The sequence below is a fragment of the Condylura cristata genome, unplaced genomic scaffold (genome assembly GCF_000260355.1).
Source record: "Condylura cristata isolate star-nosed mole 26May11 unplaced genomic scaffold, ConCri1.0 scaffold00005, whole genome shotgun sequence".
Taxonomy (NCBI): Eukaryota; Metazoa; Chordata; class Mammalia; order Eulipotyphla; family Talpidae; genus Condylura; species Condylura cristata.
The window spans coordinates 41688644-41703206 of NW_004567106.1; the positions used below are offsets into that span (position 1 = coordinate 41688644).

At 38.9% G+C, this 14563-nt stretch overlaps 1 protein-coding gene across 3 annotated transcripts in view; it reads left to right on the forward strand.

Annotated features, from left to right (window-relative positions):
* MAGI2 (membrane associated guanylate kinase, WW and PDZ domain containing 2) overlaps positions 1–14563 on the forward strand; it is a 458519-nt gene that overhangs the window by 398265 nt on the left and 45691 nt on the right. The window lies entirely within an intron of this gene.

Consider the following 14563-nt stretch of genomic DNA (forward strand, 5'->3'; position numbering starts at 1 on the left):
AGGGCACAAGTAAGAAAACCTGTTGACTCACAAAATTTCAAGATCTGTTTGTAGAGCTAGAGTGATCAAAATAATGGGATATTGGCAGTGCTGTGGCTTAGTTAACCAAAGGAAAATGTGAGAAGACCAGCAAAAGACAGACAAGATTGGCACTGCAGTATGTGGGTGAAGAAGCATTACAAAGCAGGGGTGAAGAGCAGTTTCTTGATAGCTGGTACCAGAACATATCGTTACCCAGTGAGATAGAAAGAGATCTTTACTTCATCCCATACACTAAACTCAACTCTCTGTGAATTAAAGCGTGTGAAAAGCAAGCTATTAAAATTATTAGATGAAAGCACAGGAAAATTTTTTCACCTTGACTATGAAGAATTTTTAAGCAAGTCATACAAGCCCAAACCATCCTAAAGGAATATTAACTGATAAACCAGGTACCATAATGTTTTGTCTCTCTGACAGAACATCATGAACCAAGGGGAAAGACAAGTCTCGCATTAATAAAGTGCATTTGCAGATCGCAAATATACTTTATATCCAGAACATATAAATAATAAAGAACTTTCATGAATTATTAACAATGGGGGGAAAATGGACAAAATACATGAAGGAACTTATGAAGGAAGAAACCATTTGACCAATAAACATCTGTGAAGATGCTTTATATCAAGAAAATGATGATCTAAAGCAATAAAGTAGCATTTTACATATGTCAGATTGGCAAAAGTTTAAAATCTGGTAATTCCTTATTTTGGCAAGGATGTGGGAAATTATCACCAGCCATTTGCTGCCGGTGATAAACTAAATTGGTGCTGCCCCTTTGGAGAGCAAATTGGCAACATCAAATAAATTTGAAGATGTACATATCTTCCAGTTATTACTGCAGTACTTTGTGTATACACTGTTTCTATTCATATCCACCAGAATTCATTTTCAATAATATTTGCCACAACATAGTTTTAATTTCCAAAATGAAGAGATGGAGAGAATCCGAAATGTGTATCAATAGAACAGAAAAATGAACCAAAGAGCATTTCTATAATGGAGTATAATACAGGAGCTAAAATGAATGAACTATAGCCATTATATGAATACATTTCAACAACATAATATTGGATAAAAAGCCACATTATATAATCACATATGTAATGCTATATATACTGTATGACATTTGCAATACCCTGTGTTACTTGTGTACTTATACATATCAAGTAAAAGTCACAAAAACAGGGAAAAGAACGTGAAAATAAGATCCAATCACTTAATAGCAGTTACCTTTATGGTAAGAGGAAAGAATTTTAAAAATCCAGGGAATTCCAACTTCAGACATAAGATTTTCTTTTTTATTCAATACAACTTGAAACAAATATCGCGTATCAAATCTGACTGGTGAATATGAGAATGAATATTTTGTTATTCTCAGCACTAATATATTTTTAAGTAGTATGCAATTTAAATATATGCAAGTGAAATTTTCATCATAGAGTTATTATTCTGCAAAGAGTCCCAGAAAGTCAAGTATGAGTTGCATACTACCTGCAGATCTATTAGTGCACAAATCAGCTATGACAAGTAGTTGTCTTTCTAAATTTAATGCTCTAGACCAGGGGTCAGCAAATTTTCTATAAATGGCCAGGTAATGAATTTTTAGTAAATTGTTTTGTGAAGTATAAAGTCTCTGTCACAGTTACTGAACTATATTTAAATAGTACAAAAGCAGTCATATACAATATGTATGGCTGTGTTCCAATAAAATGTTAATTTTAAAAATTAAGTGAGCTGGACTTAGACGATAAGCCATAATTTAACAACCTGGGCTCTTGATTAAGAGAGTCCTAAATTCCAAATGTCACCTTTCAGTCCAGAATATAACCACAATCATAAATATTTTACGTATTCAATATTAACGTGAGTTTGAAAGTCTCCCATTGAATAAAATTTAATGTAACATTTGTGGAATGCTTGCCACATGTTAGAAACTATGCTAAGTTTATACTTGCCATAGCCCACATAAGGTTGTTGATCTCTTCAACAACCTTATGAAACAGATACCATCATCATCTCCATTTTCATATGAGGAAATTGAGATTTACAGGAGTTAAATAACTTGCCTGACATCTCTGCTTAAAAAGTAATGTTAATCATAGACACAAACATATGGTTCCTAATAGTACCAATGTTCATGCTCCTCATTCACCACCTCCCTCTATAGTGTCCTTCATGTCTTCACAATATAAATTATCTAACATCAGTCATCACAGTGAAAAATCAAAATAATGTGACAGACTAGAACCTAGCATGTTAGATTCTAAAAATAAACACATACTATGTTCATAATGGCTAATAATAAATACAAATAAAGTCACTGTTTAATTATCCAAAGTGAGGATGCTTATGTAAAATTATTAGTCTGTCTGCAAACTTCTCTCAGCACCCTATCTAACTCTGTTATTCCTCTCCCTGTGCTTTGAAAATGTAAGGTCCCAATCTTGATCTTTCCATTTATCCAAGAAATGGTGATTCAAGCCACAGCAGATAGAAGATCTTCCATTTAGAAAAATCACCAAGAGTGAAGCCAGTCCTTTTCCTGTGATCTGCTGAAAGCTGCTATTTCAGAGAACTAACCCCATTGATCTGTCCTTCTATACACTCTCCCAATGCAGAGTAGAATTAAGAGTTTATCTTTGAGAGTAAGCAGTTTGTGAAGTATTAACTATCCCTTCTTGCCCCACCATCCATGAGGCAAAGTTCTCTTAGACCTGTTCTCTTCACCCCCTTCAAGATTAGGGGTGCTTGAATCATTCTTGCCCTCTCCCCTGTAGACTTATGGTATTTTCTTAACTAAAAGGCACTTAACTGTTGAGTCAGTTGAGACCTTGTCATATGAGCTGGGGAAGGGAGAGGAATACAAAGGAAAGACAATGGCAAAGAGGGAGACTTCTGGGACAACCTACATTCTGTCTTCTTCCATGGGTTGATTGGACCATACAAAAGGTGATTGGGGCTTAGCCATCTGGTGGAATATTTTCTATCAAAGGAACCTGTGCTGAAAGAAGCTGTGGCTGCTATTATACACAATTAGAAAATAGGATACTGAATAGAAGAGAAAGAGACCTACTTCATTAGTGTCTCCCAACACGGAAAGGAAACTTTACATAGGTCTTTGAAAGAAATGACTAAAGCATCCTCAGGTAAGAGGCATCATTTGTATGTCTACTTAATTTAAATACCCTGAGGTTAGAAATCTTCTCTTCCTTGATTTGCATCATATCCCCAACACTAGAGCAGTCTCTGGAACAAAGTGGACACTTAATTGAGACCTGTCTCACAGAGAACAGCAACAAAAAAACAGCCACAGAGAACTCGTGGCAGATTTGCCACAAGTAACACTTGATCTTCCAAGTTAATGCTGTCCCTGGTAAAGTATCCTACCACTGAACTTCTCTAACAGACTGGAAAGCTGAGAAAGAAGAGTGAGGGGCAGCTGGGGAGTGGGAAAAACAAGACCCTTTTGCCCCCTGTAATTAGCCCAAGCCTTCAGCCTACTATGCAGTGGGCGGGGACAGTTTTTAATTAAAGGTAGATTGAAATGCCAACTCTCCTGTACTTTTTCAATAACTAAAGTGTTGAAAAATAATAGAATTGGACTGATACACAGCAGGAAAGGGGGAGGCAGGTGTGGAGAGGTCAACGTGCACAGCTGGTAGTAGTTATTGGAAAAACAAATCAATTTCACAGTTATACCTTAGTGACTAGAAACACTTCAATCAAACAAGTTACAGTAATAATATGATATCCACAGAAAACAAAGGTGATCAGAAAATAAGTGTTCTCTATCAGGACAGGCCTGGGGGAATTTTTTTCTAATAATCTTGATGAATTCGAGAGTTTCCATTTACACATTTATACTCAGTCCTTTGGGGGATAAGTGAGCTATGTATGTAAAATGACTAGGCAGCTTCACACCAAAAACATTGCAAGAATGTACCAAGCCAAGATAATAGGGGTTAGGGTTAGGGTTAATGGTGAACTCAGAACATTTGAGGGATGGTCACCAAGAAAGATTTGCAGATTGTAAAGGAATGTATACAACGGAATGGAAGAGATGATGAGGGTGCAGGAACCAGAACAGAAAATGTACTGAGAAAATGAGAACTAGAATCAGAGGGCACATCATGAGGTGCATCCGAATTGTTCTCTCATAAACAGAGTGATAAAGCTAGCTGTTCAACCCAAAGGACTACAGTCAGTGGCTAACTAACCATGCGGAGATCATCTTGATATCTTGGTACCATTAGCAATCACCATGCATTATCCATAACTGAATCCACACCCAATATTAAAAAAAAGCAAAAATATTAAATAATAATAATAATAATAATATTAAATAATTAAATAATAATATTAAAAAATATTTTTAAAAAAGTCACCTTTCAAAGTTATTTTGAATTTTCTCTTTGTTTCTTCCAACACATAGAGTATATGCTTACTTTTTTGTTTGAGAATTATACGAGACAATGTTTTTAACTTGCATAGAAAATATCCGGCATAAAATCATGTTCAATAACTGCTAATTACTGTGAAGGTCCATTTTATCATCGGTGTGAATCACAACTATACAATAAGCTCTTAGGTTATGAATTGAGAGCTTAGTATAGAGATAGAAATCTAAATGCATATGTATCTAATAGCCTAAATATAAATGTTCACACAGTGCTGAATATAATGAGTCGAGTTAGGATGCATGATAGAGTAATATCAATTTAGCTGCCTTTTTTGAAATAATTAATTATGAAAGTCTTTAATAGCAGCTAGTAGTACTCTGGGCTCTGAACATGGAAGATGTTTCATCTATCAGATTCCCAGCTGCAATCAACTCTCATGACTTCACATTAAATTCCATTTCTTTTCTCCACCCAGTATTCTCTGCATTTCATTGGGTACAGGGCTCATTTGTCAAGAAGTCAGAAGTAGAGAGAGTGATATGACTGTGAATCAAGAAATAAGTGGGAAAGTCTCTTTTTGGAAATAGCTGATTTGCCATGGGATGTCTGTGGAATTTTGAGAGCAGCCGCAGTTACATTCGTCAGACAGTTATTAACCCAAACTACAAAGTGAGGAGAGTTCAAAAAGTGCATGGTGAGGCTACAATCAACCAGAGGCTTTTTATTCTAGTGATTTAAGAAAGCTTTACATTTTTATTTCCAATTAACCTATCAATAGTGATGTCACTTAAATACTCCTAAGGAATATTATCTCCTCATTATTGCCAGAAAACATGCTGCCCAATTTCATAGCTCAGCTGTTCTCATGCATGGATGGACAATCTGAATTAACTTGAACGGAAACAAGATTTTTAGGCACCAGGCTACATTCCTGGTTGTAAAATTTAAGTAATTAATACGTGACTTTAAATGGTAAAAGAAAATAAAGTGGATAATGTTTATTTTGTGCATCAAAATAATAGTGATACGGTGCTACTCTAACTTTCTATTTATTCAGTGTTAGCATATCAATAGAGAAATTATTGTAATCCACACATTCATTGCCAGTACAATTGAATATTGTGGCAATGAGGAAAGATCCTCTGGAGAGCTGTCTTAAAATTAAGCCATTAAAAATAGACTGTATTTTCATTAGGACCAAACAGAGATAGTAGACCCCGGAGACATGAGTATTTCTGCCATGCAGTCTCCTTGTGCATATTAAAATTGGGCACAAGGACACCTATTATTCTGTGTGATTCTGAAACTTCAACACATGTAATTTTAACACATCAAAAATTGCATTTGTTCAAGGAGAAAGTAGTTAGAGTAATCAAGGTAGTCCAGACCCATAAGGGTATATTCACAGTTATAGATATTTTCATTGCACCTTTGATAAGATCTTCTTTTTCATCCTACTCATCCCTGAATGAACTAGGCTTCAAAGCTGTTTGTGGTATATGATTATGTGTATTTTTAAATAAAACCCCAAAGGTTAATAATAAATCAAATACCTTAGTTTCTTTTTCCTATAGAAGGAAACTTTGATTCTGAACTAAGCTGTATGGGCTTTTGTGAGCCCCTGTTCCTCCCTGATGCTCAGTCCCTGCCTCAAAGTAAGGATAATGGAAACTATAGACTGATGGAAAGACTAGTAAGATTGGCTCCATGCCCTAAATCCTCTGCATAGGGTTCAGTGGGTACAGGGCTTGTATTACGAACCAAACTTCCATTATTTACTTTACCCCAAATCACTTAACCAATTATTCTCAATCATGCTCTCAGTTCTGTCTTCCCTGCTGCTCCCATCCTCTTGTGCCCCACACCCGGCCCTACAACACACACACACACGCACACACACACACACACACACACACAGAGGCACCAATCAGGACTGTGCTAAATGCCATAGAGAATGTTACAGAAGTGAAAGATGTGATCACTGCCTTGATCATTGCCTTCAAAGATGTGATCTCTGCCTATATTCTGGGTGATATAAGTCCTACATGAATTTATCTCCCAGTGCAAAAGCTAATATGTCTACTTTCAGTCAGTTATGTCAACAAAGGCATGGGTGGGGAATATAAACACACAAATAACTAGGATAACAGCAAGTGCCCTACAGGAGGTGTGGCTTGTGGGCAGTGGACACTGAAAGGGGAAAGAGATATCTTCTGGAATGATGAAAGCAGCTTTGTGGCAGATGTGAGTGGGAACTTGATGAACGGGCACAATTATAAGATGAGTTTGGAGGAGTCAAGAATGGCGGGAACTAACACAGTTGAGGGCAAGAGCCAATGTGCAAACAGGAGAACCCAATGAAGAGTGGAGGAATGAGAAGGGGGCGGTTAAACACAGGGGATAGCAAGAATAAACTGGGGGGGGGGGACAATGAGGGAGAGCAAGGGCTTAGACGATCTTCTTAGTGTTGGGAGTTGGGATTCTGTTCAAGGAGGGCAGATATTTGAACAGGGGAATGACCAAATTTGGTGATGTATAAGACATGGTCATGGCAACCATATGGTCCAAAAAAGAAAAGGAAAGGGGGAGGAATAGTGGACAGACGACGGTGGCAAGAGACAACAGGTCTCCGCTAGAGATAGTGAAGTAGAGCTGAGGATCCTTAGATGCAGATAGTATGCAGAGGCAAGTCTGAAGTCTAGCAGTTTTAAAAAGTGTGAGCAATTTAGTGACTCTGATGCCACTTGTCTTTCAAAAATGAGATCTTGAGACTAGCTGTTTGAAAATTAATTATTAAAACAAATCAAGTTCCCCCAAAACATCATGAACTGGACAAGGTTACTACCTCCTGGTTTTTATGACATGTTCTTGAATTTATTCCTTGTAAGTTTTGTATTAGTTTGCTCAGACTACTACAAATACCTTAGGCTGGTAGTTGATTTAAAAAGGAAATTTACTTTTCACAGTTCTGGGAGTGGAAAATCAGGGCACCAACAGATCGGATGTCTGGAAAGAGCCTGCCTCCTGGTTCTGTGTCTTCACTTGCTAGAAGGGGATCTGGTTCGCTCTTGGGTCTCTTATGACAGAATTAAATCCCAGTAATGAAGCCTCTATTCTCATGACCTATTCCTCTCCCCAACACTCTACTCACTACCCCGTCATATCCTGTCATCTCTGTATATCGCATTCAAACCACAGCAATTTCCATGTGTTACATTCAATGTTTTCACTTACATGTGGAATCTAGAGAACCCAAACAAGAAGTCAAGAAAAAGTCAAAGCTAGCAAGCTGACCATAGATCTGAGGCCGCCAGCAAAAGAAGAGCATGGAGGGGTCAGAACAAAGGAAGGAAGGACACGGAGGTATCTGATGTCATGCTGATGGCTCATGACTGATGGGTGGCAGGAGAACTATGGGGACAACAAAGATGTAAGGAAAAAATAATAAAAGGAGAATAAATAAATGTACCTCCACTCTGCACCTACCCTACCCACTGATCATGCTTCTTTTGTTCTGCCTGCCCTCAAATGCATCCCCTCTCCCTACTCCCAATTCTGTGCCTGGGACTGATCACTATGTCTGCATATCTTAGACTCTCTTGCGTTTTAGTTTCCTCTTGAATTTGGATGATAAGAACTAGCAGATAAGAGGGCAGTAAGAAAGGAGGAAGTATAAATAAGTAAGTGTATTTGTTTTCTATGGTGCTGTAACAAATGACCACAAAACTAGTGACTTAAAGCAAATATATTCTTTTACTGCTCTGGAGGTCAGAATTCTGACTCGGTTTCACCAGGTGAAAATCAAGTTGCTGTGGCAGCAGGGCTGTCTCCAGCTTCAGGTAGACTCAGGGAGGATTCATTTCTCTGCCTTGGTCTGTGTCTTGGCCATAGGCACTTAGCCTATGTCTTGGGCCTATAGCCCTTTCCTTCATCTTCAAAGCCAGCAACAGAGACTTTTCTCTCACCCATGACCTCTGCTCTCTTCTGAACCATCCCTCTCCCACTCAGATTTTGACCCTTTAACTGTTTTGCCCCACCCAAATGATCTTCCTGCACCGAGACCCTGGACTTAATTGCTTCTGCAAAGTCCCTTTTGCCACGTAAGGTAATAGTTCACAGTTTCCAGGAACAAGGATGTGGAAAATTTGGAGTGCTGGGGGGACAGGAAGGAACAATATTCTGTCTGCCACAGAGAAGCTGGAGTATTTCTTCCCCCTGTTGTTCCAAGGCTTGGTGCTCTGGGCCTGGCCTGCTCCTCCCACTACAACCAAAGATCCAGCCAAGCAAACTTCTCTCATGGTTCCTACCCTAACTGGGCCCCTATATTCTTATGCACCACCCCCAAGATCTTGTCAGAGTAGTAACCAGCATGTGCCCCACTTTAGTGCCTCAAACAGCCCTTTTCATTTGTCTTACCCCTACCCACATCTCTAAAATAGTTCCATCTGACCTTATCTTCAGAATCCAAGCTGACTGATACACCTACCTCTGTATACCTTCTCACACCCTATTCACAGTGCTAACATGTCAGTTCTAGAATTGGCACATACACAAAAGGAAAATGTAAATGCAATATGCAGGATGGTTGGCTTCAGGGAAACAAAGAATTATCATCAAGAACCAGTGTAACAGTGGCCAAACAGAACCTAATGCTGGCATCTGGGAAATAAATGTATCTGATTAGATAAGTATGCTGAATAATAATCTCTCATTTTCTCTCAGTTACATCCAGAGAAGGAAAATAACAGCCTACATAGAGTCCACAATGTAAAGTTTCCCCTTTGATTTCCTTTTCTTTATTTTTCAATCAACTTGGGAAACAGATTTCATGACCTATCATAAGTGACTTCTGAGCAAACGGATAAGCCACTAGCTGAACTGCCAATGACAGTTTTCCCTTCTTGCTCAGGCGGATAATTTTAAGATTATTTCCCCAGTCTCTTCTTGCCTGAGCAGTCAAACTGGCATATGAAAATGGAATGGTTGTAGGTCTTTTTCCCTTCATAGAAAATACTTCACTTCAGCCAGCTTGTCTTTAAAATCTCCCTCTCTGCACTCTTGTCTGTCATCACACCTGCAGCCACCCCTTAGGGGTTGAGTTTGGGTTATCAATGCAGCTTTCAATGAGATTTTTTTCTAAGAATGTATTATTTTCAATGATAGCATTTTGAAAAACCACTAACATGCAGGTGAATCCAAAAGAGCACTTAGCAAATCAACATTTTTTGAGTTTTAATCTCTCACTGGTATTTTCAGAGAAATATTTGCCCTATTTCCCCATTAAATATATCCTCCGTCATTCACCTGCTTCTTTCCTAGATTCACTCTAAACAGTTTAATACTGTTTTATTTCTTGTCTCTTCTACCATTGTGATGACAATAATGATGTTAATGTTAACTTGGTCAACATCTATTTTGTGTCCATCTATCATGAAACCAAATTAAATATTTTTATAAGTCTTTTTAACTTTGGGGTGAAACAATAAGGAGCATGGAGTTAAAACCAGTGTCTAAAATCTCCTTCTTTCAATCATTTTCTATTCATGGAACAAATATGTGTGGGTATTTCCCATGTGCCTGAATCCTTGCCCTTAGAAAACGTACAGAGCAGTGACTTGCAAAGGTCCATACTTTTCATGAAATGCTAAGGACAAGCACCTCACCACATTGGTGGTGTCACAGGAGGCTACCTTGATGCAGTCAGGCCTGAGCTTTATCCAAAGGGATGTGTAGGATTCAACTATTTGAAGGAGAAAGGACAGATTCTGGACAAAGGGAGCAGCATGTACAAAGGCACAGGACGAGAAACACTTTAGTAGGAAGAGATCACCTAGAGAGCACGCGTGGGGCATGCAGGGGGCTTGAAGAATGGAAGATCAACTAAAGCCCTACAAGAAGATCAACTAGAGAAGTTTAGAAAGAAACTACCTAATAAAGATTTCTGTATAAGATTAGCACTAGCAATATTTGACAAGGAAAATAAGTTGATGAGAAAGACTCCAAATTGTAATGTTGACTTCCACAATAGCATCATCTATAAACTTCAGACACATTTCCATGTTGTAATTTAGAGGATTTTGAAAATAATGAGGAGTAGTGGCTCCTGGTGGGAAGAGCTTGAGGAATGACCAGCCAAGATACTACAACCCCATGGGGCGGTGTGCCCACATCAAAGACTGCACATTCTTGGAGCAGTGACCAAATCGGTGACTACACAAATGATAAAGGCACAGAATAAGGCGCACACCTATTTCAGGCAATAAGTCTTAGAATTCTGCAGTATTCTATTCCCATCCCCCTTAGGGTCCCTCTAAGAAGCTACATTCTCAAGCAGAACCTTGATTAAGACTCTCCTGTAAATCCGTAAGGGCTATTTCACACTTCTGTTTGGATAAAGCTTCTTGAAATATATTGGGATATTTTTAAGTGATTACTGTCTAGAATACAGCATAAAGAGTCTCAGGCAGTTTTTGATATGTGAATTAATTGAGGCAAATAAAATTCACAGGAGTTTGAAGCCCTCAGACATGTATTTCATTTTCCAATTAGGTTAGAAGTTTTCTCTCTGGAAAAACCTACTGACTTGATGGGCTTCTGTGTGTTGCTGAGGCAGTTCTGCACAACTTATAATATGAGCTGGGTCTTATCAAAGGCACTTGGATCCCATCTAATTCAATCAAAGTCCTAATGGAAGAAATGGAAGGTTAACCAGATAGTGTAACTCCTTGGAAAAAATATTTTTACTGTTAATTATTGTTAAGTAATATCTAACTGATTAATTGTGAAAGTTATTACATATGAAAGGTCACTATCAAGTTGAAAGTCACCCTGTCCTTTTGAATCAGGGTCTTTGGAGCAGTGAGGTCCCCAGGCAGGCTCCTTCTCTGTTTTGTCTTTGGTGAGAAAAGAATTCAACATCAAGACCAAAGATACAGATATACAGGAGATTTACTGCTAGGTAGGTAGAAAGAACAGGAATGCTCCCTGAGTGGGGAGGAGTCCCAGTGGATAGCCAATAGATGGGGAAAAGGGAAGACAAGAAAGCTCTCCCAGTGGAGAGGGGTCTCTATAGGGCAGCCACTGAGGTGGCAAGAAGTAGGTGCTTACTGGGCATAGTGGGCAAGGAGTCCTGGAGGCTTGGTCTTTGGTTGTCTCCATATTGTGTCTTGCTGATGGTCTGGACCCGAGGACCTTCAAGGCTACCAAGCACCATCCCCAACTTCTCTCCTACCTCCCTGAGTTTTCCCATATTTTCCAGCCTACTTTCCTGAAACTAGCTTTCATGTGTTGCTGTTGTGCTATTTCTATTATGTTAGCATTCTGAACATTGCATTTTCAACTGGATTTGGGAGGGTGCCTTCCTAGTCTGTTACTTGGGGCTTAGGGCATCCTGTTCCTGACTGTCTATGCACATTTCCTAACTTCCTCCTCCACTCTCTTCCAGCAGAGCCTAGTGGGTGCAGATATCCTGTTGTGGGGACACCCAGTGCTGGTACCTGTGGCAGACAGTAGCAAAGACCCTAATTCTGATTTCTGTCCCTTGCACTTTATGATTACATTCAAATTCAACTTCCATCACTCTTTCTCTCAAAACTTTGCACTTCTTTCCCACTGAACCTCTCTCTAGTAGTACTTATATAGGTCACCATTACTGCAATCTTATTTGATCTCCTAAAATGTACTACCAAAATTGTTATGCTAGAGGTTCGGCTACAAGTGCTGAAAGCAATATTTTAAGAAAGCTTTAATATATATGGAGGTTCACTGAAGCTTAAGTTACAGTGTCATGAGATCAAAGAGAGACAATATAAAACTGAAAACAAATCTTACATTCATTTTTTCAACTCTGATTAACTGAGGGCTTACTTGTCAGGCATTGCCACAGGTATAGATGCTACAAAAATAATGTTCCCTGCCCCATGACTGGTTGGGGTCAATGGGAGAGACCAAAGTGTAAATGAAGAGCTACAATAATGTCATCTTTGGTCAATAGCCTCAAAAATGGTCCACAATAAGTCTTTCATGAAGTAAGGAGTAGAGATTCCTGTTGTTTATTGGCATAAAATTCTAAAGGAGCTCAGTTCCTCATAATGTCCTATAATTTAAGATCATTTCATCATCCTAATCATGCAAAATAGGTTCCTGTGGTACAGCAGTAGTACGAGGGCAATTAGCTGATTACAAGCAACTAAGAATGTTTAAGGAGAAATAAGTCTTGAGCAGAAGCTGCCATGATTAAATCCAGGATTAATGCTTTCTATATGACTAGTCTACAGGAATGTATAGAGTAGAGTTGAAATTTTTTCTTATACAATGAGCTATTAACCACTAGAGACTTTACCTTTAATTGTCTTGGTCTTCCAATAAGAAGAGAACTTTTACCTACAGAGCCCCAAGCAAATTTTATCAAAGAAAAATCTGCTTGATGTGTAAGCAGAAATGTATGAGTAGTAGTGTAAAACTTGTTAAGCTATCCCAAAGACAGAAATCTTTTCTCACTTAGGCTGCACAGACATACATGACTAATATGACTAATGATCTATTTTCTTTAAACAAAAATCCTTGCTTTGAACTGAGATTCCTGCCCCATTGATGCCCACGTGTGTGCCAGACACTGATGCCATCTGATGTAGCAGGGTCAAGATAATGGGGGTTAGGGGTTGAATGTGACAAATTCCAGAAGCATTAACTGTCCTGGGCTGTTTGGTTTTGACTCTGTGTAACTCTTAAAAAGGCCAGCTCAAAATGAGATGGCAGAATGGTTTCTTCAGTGTACAAGGCCCACTGTCCTCTCAGGTCAGTGGCCAGAGATCAGAAAAATAAAGGTACTTATCGATTCAATTCCTGACTGTTTATTGACTTTTGGTAGTGACAGGCAGCAGGATGCAGTCCTACTCCCAGTAAGATACTTCAAAGCCCGGGGAACCCCTAGGAAGCTTCCCTGACTATCAGCCCCATCCAGTCTGAGTCAGACACCACTCCTTTCTATTCCCCTAACATTTTATGAATACCTCTGCTACACCAAAGATATATGATTTGAACTAGTTAGCCCTGAAATACATATGTGGGTGGAGACAAATGCAGAGAAATTGAGGAAATACAAAGCCCAGCCTGATCCCAGTTTCCTCCCTTGGGTGAATGATGGTGCCACTGGCCAAGATTAGGAATGAAGAGGAAAAACTGCTTTGGGCAGTCAACAGCTATCCCAATCTGATGGTGTTGAGTTGGAGTTGCCTGCTGAACATCCCCATGAGGAGGTTAAGTGATCAATTGGCTGTGTGAGTCTGAAGCTTAGAAGAGAATCTTCTAAGACTCTATTAAAACTTCATCATAACTTTTGTTTTACTTCTACAATTTAATATTGTGCCACGAGTTGTCAGTCTCAGATGGGAATTGCTGAGAAGATAACTGATCCCCATCGTGCCACCACCTTGGATATGTGACCTCCAGCAAGCTACTCGACTCCAGGCAGTGTCCATTGCCTCAAAGGAAAATGGCCGGTTAGGAAGAGTTGAAGAAATGTTGCAAATATTGGCTCTAAAGCAAATTGATTTAGTCCTGTCTTTCTTGATTCTTCTATGGAATGTGAAAGTCATGTTAGGGAAGGTAACCTCTCTCACTACCCAAATACCATACAGCCAAAGGCTACACTGAGTACACCAAGGGGGACTTTTTGCTTTCATTACTCTGGAACCCTTACTCCTTATAAAAATCCTCTTTAGATGTCAATGTCACTTCCTTTCAACAACAAACACTTTATACTTTCCATCTGCTTCTTTGGGGTATGGGAGAGGAGGTCTTATTTTAGTGCTTTCTTACCATAATAATTTCAACTTTTTGTTCCCATTCTTGCCCAGTCTTCAGCGACCACTTTGACAAAGCTCTACTATAGAGAATATACTTGCAATTCTGTCTACATTATATACTTTAGGCCCAGAAATGCTTTGTTTAAAGAACCCAACTAAAATAGCATTTTAGCAAAGCTCATTCTGTTTTTCCTGGTTAATTTGTCTTAAATGACTTGCACTGAAATGAAACATATTATAATTCAAAGGTTCCTGAATATAATGGTGCTGTGGGAGTTGCATGATGTGCTCATGGTTGAACCTCTTTTATTCCAA